Source organism: Juglans regia, chromosome 7, assembly GCF_001411555.2.
Source record: "Juglans regia cultivar Chandler chromosome 7, Walnut 2.0, whole genome shotgun sequence".
NCBI lineage: Eukaryota > Viridiplantae > Streptophyta > Magnoliopsida > Fagales > Juglandaceae > Juglans > Juglans regia.
This window is the reverse complement of record NC_049907.1, coordinates 15,491,447-15,508,856: the sequence shown is the minus strand read 5'-3', so window position 1 is coordinate 15,508,856 and position 17,410 is coordinate 15,491,447. Positions and strand designations below refer to the sequence as shown.

At 37.8% G+C, this 17,410-nt stretch overlaps 1 pseudogene; it reads left to right on the top strand.

The window, feature by feature from the left end:
* The first annotated feature begins 10,973 nt into the window (after positions 1 to 10,973).
* Positions 10,974 to 14,081, top strand: LOC109019786 (annotated as a pseudogene).
* The last annotated feature ends 3,329 nt before the right edge of the window (positions 14,082 to 17,410 follow it).

The following is a 17,410-nucleotide window of genomic DNA, read 5'->3' as shown; positions in this document are numbered from 1 at the left end:
CACCAGACATACATGATTGACTCACTCATGGATAGGACAGTTTCTATAGCTCATGATTTTGATCCCCTGTAGTATTTTCTTGTTAATTCTGAGTTTGATTCTATTAGTGATCCATCTGATGTAGTTGATATTTGTGCTATTTTTGATATAACTTAGGATTATGGCACTCGGGCATGGCAACCGAAGTTTAAGGAGTTGCCTAAGAAAGGTGAAAAACAAATTCTTTCAAGTGTGGAAGCACCCAAAGTTGAATTGAGGCCTCTGCCTAAGGGTTTAAAGCATGCTTTCCTTGGTCCAGGTGATACTTTTCTCGTTATTATCTCATCTGAATTGTCTTAGTCTCAAGGTGAGAAATTAATTCAAATCCTAAGTGAGCATAAGTCGGTCTTAGGTTGGAGCATTGCTGATATAAAAGGTGTTAGTCCCCTGGTTTGTTCTCATAAAATTAATTTGAAGGAAATAACTAGCCCTCGTAGAGACCCCCAACATAGGTGTAATCCTACTATGAAAGAAGTGGTGAAGAATGAAGAATTGAAACTATTAGATGTAGGAATGATATATGCTATTGCTGATAGTAAATGGGTTAGTCCTACACAGGTTGTTCCTAAAAAGTCAGGTGTTACTGTAGTGAAGAATAACTTGGGAGAGTTAGTCCCTACAAAACTTGCGACTGGGTGGCGAATGTGCATTAATTATAGAAAATTGAATGCTGCCACTCGGAAAGACCATTTTCCTCTCCCTTTTATTGATCAAACTCTTGAGCGTGTGGCTGGTCATTCTTTCTTTTGTTTTTTGGATAGTTATTCTGGTTATTATCAAATTAAAATTGTATTAGAAGACTAGGATAAAACCACTTTCACTTGTCTTTTGGTACTTATGCTTTTCGTAGAATGCCATTTGGATTGTGTAATGCACCTGCTACTTTTCAAAGTTGCATGATGAACATTTTTAGTGACATGGTTGAAAATTACATGGAAGTTTTTATGGATGACTTGACTGTTTTTGGATCTTCTTTTGATACATGCTTATTGAATTTAGAGAGAGTGTTGACTCGTTGTGAGGAGAAGGAATTGGTCTTGAATTGGGAGAAATGCCACTTTATGGTACCTTGCATATTATTTCTTCTAGGGGGATAGAGGTTGATCAATCTAAGATTGAATTAATCTCTAAGTTGCCTACACCTAGGACAGTAAAGGATGTGAGATCCTTTCTTGGTCATGTGGGTTTTTATAGGAGGTTCATACAAAATTTTTCCACCATATCTAGAACAATATGTGACCACCTAGCTAAAGATGCCCCATTTAAGTGGACACAAACTTGTCAAGAGGCCTTTAAAACGCTAATTGTCAAGCTTACCTCAGCACCCATAATGCAGCCACCTAATTGGACTTTACCTTTTGAGATCATGTGTGATTCTAGTGACTTTGCTATAGGTGCTGTTCTTGGACAACAAAGGGAGGGAAAGCCTTTTGTCATTTACTATGCTAGTAGAACTCTAAATAGTGCTCAGATGAATTATTCCACCACTGAAAAAGAGTTGCTAGCTGTAGTGTTTGCTTTGGATAAGTTTCGTGCTTACTTGATTGGTTCTCCTATTATTATTTTCATAGATCATGCAGCCCTTAAGTACCTTTTTACAAAGAAGGATGCTAAGGCGCGACTAATACGGTGGATTTTATTTTTGTAGGAATTTGACATCACCATCAAAGACAAGAAAGGAGTGGAGAACGTAGTGGCTGACCATCTCTCGAGGCTCACATTTGAGGACACATCTAACCACCTGCTAATCAGGGATGATTTTCCCGATGAACATTTACTTTCTATTATTTCTCTACTATGGTTTACTCACATTGTGAATTATTTGGCTGCAAGTGAGATACCGGTGGATTGGAATGCTCAGGACAAGAGGAAGCTCATGACTGAGGTACGTAATTTCTATTGGGATGACCCTTTCCTTTTCAAATACTGCCCTGACCAAATTTTAAGGCGTTGCATCCCCGATGAAGAGATTGCTAGCGTCTTAGAATTTTGTCACTCCCAAGGTTGTGGAGGCCACTTTTCAATGAATAAAACCATTGTAAAAATTCTGCAGTGTAGATTTTATTGGCCCACCTTATTTAAGGATGCAAACATCTATTGTCGCTCATATGAAAACTGTCAAAAGTTAGGAGTTATGTCCCGTCGTAATATGATGCCCTTAAACCCAATTTTAGTGATTGAAACTTTTTATTGTTGGGACATTGATTTTATGGGACCATTTCCTCCTTCTTTTGGATATCAATATATTATTGTGGCAGTAGATTATGTGTCAAAATGGGTAGAGGCAGCAGCTTGTAGGAGCAATGATAATAGGACGGTAATTAAATTTCTAAAAGAGAATGTGTTATCTCAATTTGGTACACCACGTGCTATCATTGGTGATTGGGGTACACATTTTTGCAACCGTTCTTTTGAGGCTTTAATGAAAAAATATGGGGTGGTACATAAGATCTCTACTTCCTACCACCCCCAAACAAGTGGATAGGTGGAACTTGCAAATAGGGAAATTAAGCAAATTTTAGAAAAAAGGGTCAACCTGGATCGTAAAGATTGGTCTTTGAGACTAGTTGATGCGCTTTGGGCCTATCGTACAGCTTTCAAAACTCCCTTAGGCATGTCACCTTATAGACTTGTTTTTGGAAAGCCTTGCCACTTACCTGTGGAGCTTGAGCATCGAGCTTATTGGGCTATCAAGCATTTCAATTTTGACTTGGGAGAAGCAGGTAAGTTTAGAAAATTTCAGCTGACCGAGTTAGAGGAGTTGAGAAATGATGCTTATGAGAACTCTAGAATCTATAAGGTTAAAATAAAAGCATTTCATGATAAAAATATTTTGAGAAAAACGTTTAAGCCTAATGATCGAGTATTCTTATATGATTCTAGACTCCATAAGCACCCAAGAAAACTTAAGTCTAGGTGGACCGGCCATTTTGTAGTGAAGAATATTTTTGCAAATGGGGTGGTGGAAATAGAGAATCCTGAGGATGGTCGGATCTTTAACGTAAATGGTCAACACTCCTTAAAGCATTAATTGATAGGCAAGTTCCAGAAGTGGTAGAAATTCCACTTGTAGATTCAGTCTATCAACCTTGACCACACCACGCAGGTATGTTTTTCTTTATTTGTTTTGTTTGTTTTGTTTTATTTTTGTTTTCTCTTATTTTCTTTCTTTTCCTTTTTGTTTGCTATTGTTTTTTTGTTTTGTTTTTGTTTGCATGTTAGTTTCATTTTGTCATTTCAAGTTACCATCTTAGGTGCTTAGCGAGCTACCCACGTCACTCATCGAGTGTATTCTACCATTTTTAGTTATTCTCCATTCAAATTTGATTTTTAAACATTGAGGATAATTGTTCATTTAAGTTGGGGGGTGGTGGTGCAAATTCAGCATTTAAAATGCTTTTGGAACTCTGTGGCATATTTTCATGTGTCAATTTTTTTAATTTTATATCACATGTGCATCATTTTCACATGTGTACTCATTCTCATTCATAGCCATCTTCGTGAATTCACCAAACCCACCATAATCATTTTTGCTGACGCATTCATAGAACCTCTAATGCACTCATCCAATGTTTGTGGTAAGATGGTGGTTTTTTACATGTAACTAGAGAACTCTTTTGCTTAAGTATTCATGTGGTTTTGAAGAGGATTGAGAGCCTACAAATACAGTAAATTGTGATAAGCGTTTATTGATCTATTGAATTGTGCACTTCTTGTAAAAATATCATTATATGGTTTGTGGTAAGATGGTGGATATACTTGGGATATGACGAATGTCAACTTAGGATCAACGTTTGAGCCTTTCAAGCTAACCCTTTCCATCATAGACCCCTAGTAGCCAACTTTGAGCCAATAAACACATGTAGCTTTTTCTTTTCATATGCCCACATTATCCTTACCTCTCCACATTGGAGTATAACCTACACACTTATTTTCCCTACCCTTGTTACTTCCAAGTGTGTATTAGTTGTGGAATTCTTATTTTTTTGAGCGGAATAAAAAAAAAAGGAGAGAGAGAAAAGTGAAGAATATGAGTTACAAGGTGTTCAAGTGAGTGAGCTTCAAAGGCAAAAATACCAAGGTTGGGTAGAAATAGCAAAATACCAGGGTGACATAATTGTTCACCAAATTATAAAAAAAATGGAAAAAAGAAAAGAAAATGAAAAAGAGGCATTATTCGATGATCTGAAAAGTGGAGAGTACATTAAGTGAGATGTGTGGTCTACTGAGATATTTAATAAGATTCCCTTTGAATGTACTTGGAAGTTTTTGAATCTTTTTTCATATTTTTCATATAGCACGAACGTAAACCACGTTACAACCTTTTGTATTGACCGTTCTGATCCTAAGTAAGCTTTTGGAAAGAACGGTTGAATTCTCATTTGTTAGTATTCCTATCATAAGATCAATGCTTGCTTGTTGCTTGTTCATAATTACCTAAATCTCTATGTGATTGTGTGTACACTACTTTTCAACTCTATAGAGAGAGCCCTTACACAAAACACTATTATACCCGTGAGTTATGGAGTTGAACCTTTTGCTTGAGACGTTCTTGATGTTGCATGTTTCAGGTTAGTGGTAAGATGGTTATAGCTTGGAGAACACACACACACTCTGTGAAATGCTTTAAGTGGATTGATCTTGATGGGTTATTGGATTCCTTAGTTTGTTTTTGATATGTGAATATGGAAAATGTTAATTGGTGGCCTACTTTAGTGATTCTCATCTCTTTAGCATAGAAATTGCTAGGAACTAACAATAAACAAGTTGGGGGGGTGTGTACAAAAGTGCATTCTAAATACTCTATTATTAGACTAAAATGCTAAAATGTTAATAGAAATCATTGGAATTAATGTGTATTCTTGAATTGAGTTTCTATTTACTTTGGGATACTCCTGAACAGATTTTTATGTTTAATTTCAGAGTCTATAAAGAGCAAGTCCAAACCCATTCAAATTAAAAGACTTTCAAGTGGGCAAGATGTTAGAACAACCTAAGAACTTTTAACAAGTGTAAGACTCTTCAAATAAAGATAATGATGGAGTTTGAGAGTAATTCGGATTAGAGTGCAAAATGCACTAGGAGACATAATGGACACACTTTAGTATTTTAATCATAAATTTCCGCTCAAATATTGGATTTATTCGATTCTTAATGCGTTGAAAAGATATCTTAAAGGGTTACAAATTTGTCTTTAATAAGAATTTCCAAATTCAATCTCCTGAAGTGTGTACATGGCTGTCAAGTTGAGTCCTAAAATTTAGGCGTGCGGGAATATGAAGACATCAAGGTTTCTTTCCTACCCTAGGACCGGGCCGTTATAGTTGGTATCAGAGTCAGGTTTGAAGTTCTGCATACTATAACATTTGAGGTTTGGATATCTATGGGTTTAGGAAGAAACTTCAGATTTGAGGTGTAGAACTTTAAAGAATAAGAGATGATTACGTGGATATTTAAGGTTTTAGATTTTGTAGACTTTATGATTGAGTTTTGAGAATTTTGAGGTTTAGGGATTTTAGATTCGACAAGCTTACTTTGTGGACTATAGGAGATAATCTTTATAAGATTAATTTAAGGTTTAGATTTTTGAGGTTTAGATTCTAAAGACGTACGGGAGTTTAGAGCGATGTCGGAATTACAATTATAGATGTTAGGAAGGACTATATGAGTTGGCTAAAGATATGGCTAAGAATGGGTAAAACAAGTTCAAGATTTTATCGATTCATTTATTTATCTTTAACTTGTTTTAAATATTTTTGCTGGTATTTATATTTTTTATTATACATATTTTGTTTTTTTTTTTCCTTAGAACGTTGAACCAAGTTTAAGAAGTCTAGGATGGCTGCTCGTCGTCGAGTACAAACCTCGAAGATTTGAACGAAAACAACAATGAGAGGGGCTGCACGTTCGAGCAATTTAATTGCCCTTATCCGCCCACCTTTGATGGAAGAGGCGATTCCAATGTAGCTGAGGATTGGATTCAGGACATCGATGAGATATTCAGTGTTTTGGAGCGCACAGATCAACATAAAGTTCGATTTGCAGCTTTTAAATTGATCGGAGAAGCGAAGAGATGGTGGAACTCTGAGAAAGCCATCAAAGAAGCTGGTGGAACTAGAGAAGTGAGCTAGCCTCACTTTAAGTAAAACTTCTTCGACCGCTTCTTTTCGAAAGTAGACCGGGTAGCTAGAGCCCGAGATTTTACTAACTTGGTGCAAGGTATCAAGCTCAGTGACTCCACTGAGCATTTACAACAAACAATAGGTAGGCATCACGGGCATACCACTGCCAGCATGAAAGCAGAGCACTACCATGAGCCACGCATTACAACAGAACTGCACCAACAATGCAACAAAATTTGAAATATTCTAGAATAAGCACTGTAGAGAAATCGCTTATTCTTTCTCTCAAATTATCTATAATGAAACAACATTTCTTTATTCTTTTCTTGTGTATAAATACCACTCAACGTACTCAATGAAAGACAAAGAAGTTTTTCCATTTCTTTTGTTTTGTTAACATGGAATCAGAGCACATAAACGACTAAAGTCGCTCTGAATCCATGGTTGTCTCAAATGCATCCTTTACCCTTTCTTCCTTCTCTCATATTGTTACAACCAAGCAAACAAATGACAACTACCTTCTCTGGAAGGTGCAGATCTCTGCCTATCTATGCGGACAAGAGCTCTATGCTCATGTCGATGGCTCACTTCCTCCTCTTAAATTTCTTCCAGAACCTACAAGTCCCACACCTACAATCAACCCAGCCTTTTTATCATGGCAGCATACATACCAGTTGGTTCTAAGTGTGCTCTTCTCTTCCCTCTCCTAATCCATACTTGCTCATGTACTCTCCTTAACAACTTCTCATTCCCTCTACACCTCTATAGCGTCTATGTTTGGATCTCACTCTCAAGCCAAAGAGTTTCAGATCAGATTTCAACTCACCAATCTCTCCAAAGGTGACCAAACAATCTCAAACTATTTTGGGAAGGTACGTTCCCTTGTGGACTCCTTGATTGCTACTGGCAACATTCTTCTTGACAAGGAAGTCGTCACTTACCTTCTCAATGGATTGGGTCCCTTATATGAAGCTTTTATCACTTCTGTAAACTACATTGGTTGATTCTCTTTCCTCTCATGAATTATACCAATTGCTTCTTATTCATGAAAGTCGATTTTCTCACCAAACTAGGAGTTCTATCTCCTCTCTTGAGCCCTCTGTGAATTTCAGTACATCTGGAAATAAGGATCAACGTGGCCGTTGACATTTTCGTGGAGGCAGACAGGGACAGGGACGCTCCTTTAGCAACAATCGAGGAGGCAAATCTGTTTCTCAAGCAAATTCATCACAACAATATAACACCCAACGCCCCACTTGTCAAGTTTGCAACAAATTTGGACATGTTGCTTTGCAATGTTGTTACAGATTTGATTAGTCATATAATTTTGAAGCTCCAAAATCCTTCTCTGCTCATTATACTGCTCCTAGCTCCATATCTGAAGCCTCCTGGTATCCTGATTATGGTGCCACGCACCATATCACAAATGAGCTCAGTAACTTGAATATTTCTTCAGAACAATATAATGGTAGTGACTCAATCCGTGTTGGAGATGGCTCGGGCTTACCTATCAAAAATTTCGGTGACTCTTGTTTCTCATCTAACACCTCCTCCTTCTATCTTAGAAATTTATTGCATGTTCCTGCCGTAACAAAAAATCTTGTGTTTGTTCTGCGTTTTTGCATAGATAATTCCTGTTATTTTGAATTTCACTCATCTCACTTTTCTGTGAAGGACAAATAGATGGGGAAAGTGCTCCTCACAGGCCCACGCATAATGGACTCTATGTTTTTCCCTCACGTTCTTCTCCAGATTCAAGCCCCTCTACACATCTTGGTAAAAGGACAAACCCAATGGCATAGGAGGCTTGGACACCCTTCCTTGAGTCTTGTTTCAAGCGTTCTACGTCAATATTGTCTACCCACTATCTCTAGTTCTTCTACTTCTTTTTTTTGTTTTGAATTTCCAGTTGCAAAAGCTCATAAATTACCTTTTTGTAGTAATCAAAGTACTTATACCAAGCCTTTTGAATTATTATGTGCTGTTGTTTGTGGCCCAACTCCCCATATTTCTAGACTTGGTTTTAAGTATTATCTTTCATTTGTAGATCAATTTACACTTTATACATGGTTCTTTCCCCTCAAATTAAAATCTGATGTTGCTCAAATTTTTTCAATCTTTCTACCTTATCTTGAACGATTGTTTAATATCAAACTTTTAACACTTCAAACTGATGGTGGTGGGGAGTTCAAATTCCTTATCCCAATTTGTCAAAAATTTGGTATTATACATCGTTTTTCATGTCCTCACACTCATCAACAAAACGGGCTTGTTGAATGCAAGCATGGACATATAGTTGAAACTGGGCTGGCCCTTTTAGCCCATTCTTCTTTGCCTTTTTCGTACTGGGCTGATGCCTTTGAAACAACCGTTTACTTAATTAATCTTCTCACTTCTCCAGTTATTAAAAATAAATCACCTCATTTTCTTGTTCATCATTGTGAACCAGATTATAATTTTTTAAAAGTATTTGGATGTGAGTGTTGGCCTAATCTTAGACCATACATTTCAAACAAATTAAATTTTAGATCTGTTTCCTGTTTATTTTTGGGCTACAGCTCATCTCACAAGGGATACAAATGTCTTGATTTACAAAAAAATTGGCTTTATGTTTCAAGCGACGTCATCTTCAATGAGTTTTCTTTTCCTCTCTCTAAGTCTCGGCCCGATCCATCAAATTCTTCAGATCCACAAACTGTGTCCTTACTGTTACTCTCATCATCTATTCTTGGACTTGGCCCAACTACAACTTCTTCTAGTCCAGCCCCTAATCCTGCATCGTCTTCAACCTCTCGCCCAAGCCTATCTTCTACAACAAACACCTTTTTGTCCACCACGGTCAACTCACCTAACCTTGCTGCCTCATCTTCATCCCCACCGCCACCTCCTCTCCATTCTCTTGTACCACCCCGCTCACCCATCATCACACAAGCCCAAACTAACTCTTCTAGGCCTCGAGTCTTCATGGATGGCACCATCCCGTACTCCTCTCAGGATTGTTTTACTACTTCTTTAATTGTTCCTGCTAAACCTTCAAGTTTTTCTGCAGCTTCTAAATATTCAGAATGGTGGGATGCCATGAATCAAGAATATCAAGCTCTTCAACAAAACCTGACCTGGAGCATAGTTCCTCCTCCTCCCATGGCTAACATTCTCGGCTGTCAATGGGTCTACCGTACAAAAACCAACGCTGATGGCTCATTCGAAAGGAGAAAAGCACGTTTGGTAGCAAAAGGCTACCATCAACTATACGGCTTGGATTACACTGAGACTTTCAGTCCAGTGGTGAAGCCTTCCACAATCTGGTTGATACTCTCCATTGTAGTGACTCGTGCTTGGCCTCTAAGGCAACTTGACATTTAGAATGTCTTTTTCCATGGATCATTAACTTACAATGCCTATATGCAGCAGCCTCAGGCTTGTTGATAAAGCTCATCCAAATTATATTTGCAAGTTACACAAAGCTATCTACGGTCTGAAGCAGGCTCCAAGAGCATAGTTTGCTCAACTTAGCTCTTGGTTACTTGATTTTGGTTTTAATTCTTCCAAAGCTGACCCTTTTCTTTTCATTTTAAATCAATCTGATGTGCAAATTTATTTTCTAGTCTATATGGATGACATTGTCATCAAATCTTCACATCAGTTAGCTATTGATCAACTCCTTGGGTCGTGATTTTCTAGTAAAGGATCTTGGTAACTTCTATTTTTTTCTTGGCATAGAAGTAGACATAACAGTGAATGGCTTACTCTTGTCTCAATGGAAGTACATCAAACAGCTCCTCACCCGAAACAACATGCTTCTTGCTAAGCCCATAACTTCTCCTATGGCTACAAATCTCAAGCTTTCCAAGTTTGATTCACCAGATTTTGAAGATGTCACTCTCTATCGAAGCATTGTTGGGGGTCTCCAATATTTATCTCTAACCAGACTCGACATCTCATTCTCAGTCAACAAAGTTTGCCAATTCATGCATTCACCAAAAAATTCACATTGGAGTGCTGTCAAGCGTATACTACGGTATCTCAAGGCAACCATCAACTATGGCTTGTTTTTTAAATCTCAAAATGCCTTTAATCTTCAAGCATACTCTGATGCCGATTAGGGGGGTTGTCCGAATGATCAAAGATCAACGGGAGGATTTTGCATTTACTTGGGAAATCACTTAATTTCATGGAGTTCAAAGAAGCAAAGTACTATGGCTCACTCCTAAACTGTGGCCGAATACAAGTCCCTCGCATCCTCAGTAGCAGACCTCATTTGGCTGCAAACAGTCCTTCGGGAATTAGGTTTCTTCCTTCCTAAAGCTCAAACTTTGTGGTGCGATAATATTGTGGCCGTGTATTTATCTGTAAATCCTGTCTATCACTCAAAAACCAAACACATGGACATAGGTTTTCACTTTGTTAGGGATAGAGTTGCTGCAAAAACATTGCAAGTTTCATTCTACAGTTCACAAGGCCAGTAGCTGATTTACTCACCAAACCCATCGTTGCATATCGTTTTAATCGTTTGAGGTCAAGTCTGAGCATTTGCAACAAACAATAGGCAGGCATCATGGGCGTACCACTACCAGCATGAAAGCAGAGCACTGCCATGAGCCACGCATTACAACAGAACCGCACCAACATTGCAACAGAATTTGAAATATTCTAGAATAAGCACTGTAGAGAAATCAGTTATTCTTTCTCTCAAGTTATCTGTAACAAAACAACATTTCTTTATTCTTTTCTTGTGTATAAATACCACTCAACATACTCAATGAAAGACATAGAAGTTTTTCCATTTCTTATGTTCTGTTCACACAAGGGACCATGACGGTATGCCAGTATGTTGCTTATTTTCATTATCATTCCATGTAATGTAGATACTTGGTGTGTTCGAGTGGATTGGAAGCAACCCAAGGCCGCCGGAATTTTGAATCCTTCCTTCATTTCTTCCGATGCACCCAGGTTTGTACATGTCTGGTTACTACTTCATTGAACATCCTCTCATTTCTTTCTAAAGCATCTGCTGCTACAGAAGATGTTTTACTTTCTTCTCTTCACAATATATAAAACTTGCCTAATTCAAAATTTCTGTTTTACTCCTAAATGCAGCAAAAATGTGGTGCTACTGCCGAATGGTGTACATGCCAATGTCATATCTATATGGGAAAAGTTCGTAGGCCCAATCACTCCTCTCAATCTTCAATTGAGGGAGGAGCTCTACAATGAGCCTTACAATGAGATTAACTGGAGGAGTGTGCGTCATCTACGTGCAAAGGTATGTTTTACCTTTATGAAAAATTATTAGGTACTCCAGGAGTATGGATGATGTGTTACTCTCATCCAATCAAAGGATGACATGCCATTAAAATTGCTTAAATAAGTACTACTTTTTAATTACATGTCATTTTGTAATAGGTAGAGAGTACCACGTGTCCATACTCCACGACTACCTATAATTGGATGACATAACTCTAGAGGAGCAGAGCTCTTGTTTTGAAAGTTTTATGTGCTATAGATACTTTTGAAAATACTTCCGAAGACATTCTCTAATCAAAGCTATATTATTACAGGAGGATATCTACTATCCCCATCCATGGGTACAAGATCTGCTTTGGGATAGTCTATACCTGTTCACTGAGCCCCTTCTCACTCGTTGGCCCCTTAACAAGCTGGTTAGAGACAGGGCTCTTCAAGTAACAATGAAGCAAATTCATTATGAAGATGAGAACAGTCGATACATTACCATTGGATGTGTGGAAAAGGAAATGTGATTATACAATCAAGAACAAACAAAGGAGAGCATCTATCTATTTAGGCTATACATATGACACTACTCCTGATGCAATTTACACTCAACATGTGTTATGCATGCTTGCTTGTTGGGATGAAGATCCAAATGGGGATTATTTCAAGAAGCATCTTGCCAGTGTAAATTGTAAATGGGAATCCCAGATGACTTCATAAAGAAATCTCAGGTTTTACTTCCCATTCTGAAAGCATATCGCCACTTAAAATTTTCTTTTCAAAAGAATAAGTACTAATTATTACATTTCCACTTAAAGAATAAAATACTAATTCTGCATCACAGTGCTGCCTTCTTTTCTCAATGATGCCACCAGAAATTGTTGGTGAGAAAATGGAACCTGAGCGATTCTATGATGCTGTAAATGTTATACTCTCTCTGCAGGTGAGGTTTAACATCCACTGGTGATGTGAATAATTGACATTTATAGGCTTTTGAAAGTTCAACTTATTTGAAGCTTTTTTCTCAAGTATTTCGTTGTGTTCTTATCAGTAGCTCTATTCTATGGCTAAATGCAGAGTAAAAATGGTGGTTTACCTGCTTGGGAGCCAGCTGGAGCCCAAGAGTGGTTGGAAGTAAGTATCTCAAAATATACCTGGAAATATTCCTCTGTAAAAACTTCAGAACTTATCTGGAGCTGATAAATCCACCCTTATTAACTTCTCCTTTTTCCTCATCAGCTGCTTAATCCCACAGAATTCGTGGCCGACATTGTCATTGAACATGTGCATGTTGAGTGCACTTCCGCAGCAATCCAGGCTTTAGTTTTGTTTACGAAGTTGTACCCTGAACACAGGAAGAAAGAGATTGATAATTCCATTAGAACTGCTGCTCGGTTCCTTGAAGACATACAAATGCCCGATGGTTCTTGGTATGCTCCTAGACTGGTTCATTAGATATGTTTCAAACGTTTATCTGTTTTTATGTACATCTTTTAGAGAGATCAATGACATGATTAAGCATTTCCTAGGTATGGAGATTGGGGAGTTTGCTTTACATATGGTTCATGGTTTGCACTTGGAGGGTTGGCTGCGGCAGGCAAGACTTTTAACAACTGTCCAGCTATGCGCAAAGGTGTTAATTTTCTACTCAAAGCACAAAGAGATAATGGAGGTTGGGGAGAGAGCTATCTATCATGCCCAAACAAGGTAAAATTTTCAACACTTCTTGATCTAGTCTTTTTAAAATTCCCATGCTGGATAGATTTATTTGAACAAGACTAAAAGATAAACTCTTGTTCTTGATTTCATAGGAATATGTTCCTCTAGAAGGAAACCGATCAAATTTGGTACATACTGCATGGGCCATGATGGGTCTTATTCATGCTGGACAGGTTAGTTTATGGTTTACAAGTTTAGCGTTATACCTCTCATTTCTGACATATTGTGATCTTAAATTTGTGTTTGCAATAGGCTGAGAGAGACCCAACACCCCTTCACCGCGCAGGAAAGCTGATAATCAATTCTCAAATGGAAGATGGCGATTTTCCTCAACAGGTATCTCTCTTTGGCATTGCTTCAAATAATCTTTATCCTATTTGTTTTTCCTGAACACATAGGTTCAAATAAGAAAAGGAAAAAGCAAAAAATACTTTTAAATAAAAATGATAATATACATGAAAACGGAATTCCTTTTTGCACTACAAAACATAGTTTAGCAGGATAAACTTTACACTCAGCATGCACAAGGCCACACAACTGTGTGAAACTTTGAATTATAGTTCAGAAAGGAAAAGGGAGGAAGGCAATCACTGGATTAAAAAAGATAATTACATATAGATTACTTTCCTACCATTTATTACCCTTTTATGCAGGAAATCACTGAATGTTTCAAGAGGAACTGTATGTTACACTATGCAACATACAGAAACATCTACCCATTGTGGGCTCTTGTAGAATACCGCAAGCATGTTGATGCAGGAGGATACGCATTTGATGTCAGTGAGTTAACAGATTCGACGTTGATGGCACTAGACGACCTTGAAAAGGCAGATCAGAGCAGATATGGCAAGAAAAGGTGAAGATCTCAGGATTTGGGGCGATATTATGTACACTTCAATATTTGTATGCTCAATATTTTGGCCATAACTTTGGTTACTACTATCGGAATCGTGCGTATGACCCATTCTAATTTTTTTCTTTATTTGGGCGATTGTCTGGATTTCTTCAGCTATTTAAGCTCGACTTGTGGGCTTCAGAAAAGGGACTTTTGGACTTTTATCAGTAAACCCTAATCTCTAAGTTTATCTCAAAGTTTTCTCTCTATTTCATCATTCTCAATCTCAATCCCTAGTTTTCGTTGCTTAGCTAGTCATTAGAATAATCCTTATTTTGTCTAGCTTCTGGTAGCATAAGTGGTTTTAGCATTTTCTTGGTGTGATTTATCATCATTTCATGGCTGGTGGTAGAGGTCATGGCTGGCGTGGCCAGTTCCTAATGAGAAAGGCCCTCACACAATCGTAACGTATAGGAAGTGATGATTGCAGATTTTCAGAGGCAGATAGCAAAATTAACCCAACTTGTCGAGGTGCAAAACTGGGAGGGTCATATGGATGATAATGACTCTGACTCCGATTTTAAGAACCCATATCACAATCATGCTTCGTTTTGGGAGGAGTCAGGTGGAGACCTAGGCTTCATAGTTAATCTACTAGAATTTTCTAGTACTCTTGCAGGTTGAGGTCTCCATCGATTGGTTGCACAAGGTGGAACGAATCTTTGCTTGTAAAGCCCCAAACCCTGTTGGCCTGGAGAATTACTACCTATCACTTAAGAACATGTTTCCCAACACAACTAAAATAAAACCCCAAAACTTTATTAGCAAAACTCAATCTCATGTATTCTAAATAACCAGATTGAAAACTCCACAAAGTCATTACTACAACAAAATAAACTAAGGAGTCCACAATCTCCCGGTAGTCATAACAAACCAAACTAATAATTTCATAAGTCTTACTAAACCCAAGTCCAAGATATAATTAAATCTAAAAGACATTAAAACTAAAGGACATCAGAATTCCTTCTTCTAACATCCTCTCCTCAGCTTAATCATGCTCACCATTCTAATCCAGGCCCTCAGTTGGACTCTCCACATCATTTGAAAAATATTATGAAGATAGGGGGTGAGTTATCAACAACTCAGTAAGCATAGGACATATGCTAGCGTGCAAACATGAGCATTTACAAAGTATAGCATCCAGAACAAAATATTTTTCAGAGTTATCATGCAGAACAAACATATTTTCAAAAGTAACAGAGCGATGGTTTTAAGACAAGTAAGAACCCATAGTACTTTGGCATAACATAAACTGAGCATCATTATCAAATCAAAACAGAGCATCTTATAGAGCAAAGACCATGTTTCATCCCTGTGGTAGGGTTGTGCTATCCCCGATGACCAAACTGGGTAGAGACAGAGGTGGAATCTTTCCCTTATTCTTCTCGGAGCCCCGAGTGTGCACACAGGAAAGACCACAATAAAACCACTTTGTTTCCAAAGTGGGTCAAAGACAGTGAAGTTGGTACCAACCAAAACAGAGCAGAGCATAACAGAGCAGAGCAGAGACAGAGTCAAATACAAAATCAGTACACCATGCTAAAGGTTTTCAGATGCTATATCCAAAACAGAACATAATACCAGAACATAATCAGGTCATTCTTACATACTGAAAACAAAAGTCGGAGCATCTTTATAAATAAATGCACAATTTTTCAGAATTCTCAAATATAGCTCTTTTTCATATTTCAGAGACATCATAACAAAATTTAGCTCATGTATACACAATGCATGTCAGAAAATAATTTTTATTTTCCACACAGATTTCATGAGTATGCAAATAAACGACCGATGTTGGTTTTGTTTTTTCCAAGTTCTCATTTTATCACAAAAATATGCAAAGTTTTCGGAATATCAACCTCAGTCTCAATAATTCGTGTAAAGCCTAGCATAGTAACCCTGCTTACCTGGACAACTTAGCTTTTCAGAATTTTTCTCAAAAATATCGAATCGAAAATAAATCGTCACCTATAAAAATAATCACATAATTTCCGTAAGTTTTCAATCAATCACGAATTTCGATATTTAAGCCTAAACTTCTAAAATAACCTATTTTAATTTCTCAAAACTTAAAACCCTTATAATCCCAAAATATATCATCACTTCCTAAAAATCACCAATATCCACCATGACCAATGTCAAACTCAAAACATCATTATTTAAACCCGGAACAGCCAACAAATTCCATGGCATATACCAATCACACAAACAACTTCATCATCCAATCCAACCGACCCTCCTTACTCCTTGGACTCAATCTGGCACAACCAACCAATTAATAGTAAATATGAGTTAGTGCGAAAATACATTTAAATCTCAAAAGTTTTTTGGAAAAATATTTACAATGCTATAATATAATTTTTGAAAGATCACAGAGGTGCTAGAAGTGGGGGCACAGCAACAGAATAGTGCAAAATGCACTGTGACCGTGGGTCTCAAAAACCCACTTTTGAACAGGTACAAATGATGACCTGAGATTGATAGGAAAGAGCTTAGGGATGTCGGTGAAGCTAGTGGTGGTGGTGGTTGGCCGTGGGTGGCGGCGTGGGCGACGGTTGAAGGCCAAAATGCTCAAATCGGAGATGGAGATAGATGGGCTTCACCGGTAACAGATCGGAGCTGGGGTTAAGTGCATTGGGTTGCTAGGAGGTCGAGGATGAAGTGGTGAAGAAATGGTGGCCGGTGGTGGCGCGACGGCGGCGCGCGAGCACAAGGAACGACGTGGCTTTGCATCGTGTGTGGGGGCTCACGGCGGCTTGAGAGGGGCTGGAAATGGAGGGGTGGGGTCGCCGTCCTGTGGGGGAGGTAGTGGGCTGGGTGGTGTTGCCGGACAGTGGCTCACGGTGGCGGGCTGTGGAGAAGAAGAAATCGCACGGGGAGAGGGGGTGCGGCAAGTGGGAAGCAAGGGAGGAAAAAGAAAAAAAATGAGGAGAAAAAGGAAAAAAAAGAGGAAGAAGAGAAAAAGAGGAAAAGAAAAAAGTGAAGAAAAGAAATGAGGTTCAATCCTCTCATCTTGGGTCATAAAAATGATCCAACGGAGACGATTTCAAAACAACAAGTAAAATAAAATAATTCAAACGTAGTGATTAAAATGAAAATAAATAATTAAATCCAACAATAAGTTAATTAAATATGAAAAACAATTTAAATGTATAACAATAATTAATTATAAGAAAGCACTTCAAAATAATTTTCACAAAATTAAAATCATAAAAATAAACCCACTAAAAATCCATCCAATTTTAAAACAAGAGAATAAATTTTTAAATTAATAACAAATAATCTTTCAATTAAAAATACACTAAAATACGGGGTGTTACATTGATTATAAGGATGTCTCAAATCAAATGAAGGTGAAATTGGTTGCCATCAAGTTAAAAGGCTGAGCCTTTGCCTAGTGGGA